A 1710-nucleotide genomic window follows, 5' to 3' on the forward strand; every position below is an offset into this window, starting at 1 on the left:
TGCTATACATTAGTAATGAATTCACTAAAAGAGAAATAAAAATTATACCCCTCCCCCCCAAAATGAGAGTAAACTATCCCATTCACAGTATCCTCAAAAAAAAAAATAGGTATCAATCTAAAAAAAGAGGTGAAAGATCTCTACAATGAAAACTACAGAACACTACAGAAAGAAACTGGGGCTGCTAGGCGGAGGAGTGTGGTTTAATGGACAATGTACTGCTATGTATTCCTGAAGTACTTGAAATGCAAATTTGGGCAACTTTACCATCTAAATGCTTGGCTGGATTAAGCACCTGATGAGGATGGTTTTTCAACAAGTTGGAGTAAGCATGCAATCGGTACTTTGGTCTGGAAAACCATATGGTTCATCTCGAAGTATTGTAAGGAAAATTGGTACTAACTTATCTCTGATTCAGTGTCGAAGAGTTCAATTTCAGCTTACCAGCCATGCAACAGAATGGAGTCCCAAACACCTGGGAGAGGATGCAGTGATATCTTTTGCTGATGTTGGATGGATAGCCACAGAAGGAGGAGAGTGTTCAACAATACTAAGAACAGAAGACCTTCCTTTCTTTGAGAAGCCCCCAAGCAGGCATATTTCCTTACCAAACTTGTCTCAAGAAGAGCCTCCACCAAAGACTTCAACACTGGCCAATCAGGAAGCCTTGTAAAAGATCTGTGCACTTGAAAATGAACTTGCTACTCTCAGAGCTCAGATTGCCAAAATTGTAACTCTGCAAGAGCAACAAAATCTCACTGCAGGTGACTTGGTTTCTGCTACGTCCCTTACCACAGTCTTGCCTCCCCCCCCCACCACCACTGCCACCTCCTCTACCCACTCCACCAGTGCTCCACCAAAATAAATCTGCTATTGATCTGATTAAAGAGCAAAGAGGGCAAAAAGCCAGTGCTGGAAAGACTTTGGCTAAGAACAATCCAAAGAAATCTGACATGCCAAATATGCTAGAAATCCTTAAAAATATGAATAATGTAAAACTTTGGTCAGTTAAGAGGTCAGAGCAAGATGTAAAGCCCAAGCCAGTAGATGCTACTGACCCTGCTGCCCTCATAGTAGAAGCTTTGAAAAAGAAATTTGCTTATCAGTATCAAAGCAATAGCCAAGGTGAAGTTGAAAAAGGATCTCCAAAGTCTGAATCAGAGACCACCTCAGAGACAGCATTGTTTGGGCCACATATGTTGAAGTCTACAGGAAAAATGAAGACTTTAATTGAAAATGTTTCAAATTCCTAATGGATAATGAGCTGAGAAAAATTTCCTGGTTCAGCTGGTTTGTGAGAGCTGAATTTGGCTAGTAGAAATCGATGCTATTTAGTAAATACCTGACTTTAGTGTTCAGTGGTCTCCTTTTTAACCTAGAGGATTAAGCAATAATGAAAGCACCATAACTTTGTTTTGCTTTATGAGATTGTGAGTTCTGGAGCTTCCCGTAACATACTGAATTCTGACATGTTTTTCAAGTATAGCCAGGGGATGGAGGTTTCCAATCTTGAAAACATTCCTAAGATTTCAGAACACAGAAAGGACATTTGTGGATTTTACTGTGCATTTAAAATTCTTAACACTAATTTAACTGTATAAATGTTTTATATACATATGTTTGAATATAAAACAGTTTAAAAAATTATCAATGACAATGAGGGTATTGTTATCTTCATATGTTTTCAATGAGAATTTACTCTTAGTAATG

At 38.5% G+C, this 1710-nt stretch overlaps 1 pseudogene; it reads left to right on the forward strand.

The window, feature by feature from the left end:
• The first annotated feature begins 274 nt into the window (after positions 1-274).
• Positions 275-1253, forward strand: LOC124973340 (mitochondrial fission regulator 1-like; annotated as a pseudogene).
• The last annotated feature ends 457 nt before the right edge of the window (positions 1254-1710 follow it).

The sequence above is a fragment of the Sciurus carolinensis genome (assembly GCF_902686445.1).
Source record: "Sciurus carolinensis chromosome 14 unlocalized genomic scaffold, mSciCar1.2 scaffold_125_arrow_ctg1, whole genome shotgun sequence".
Classification (NCBI taxonomy): domain Eukaryota; kingdom Metazoa; phylum Chordata; class Mammalia; order Rodentia; family Sciuridae; genus Sciurus; species Sciurus carolinensis.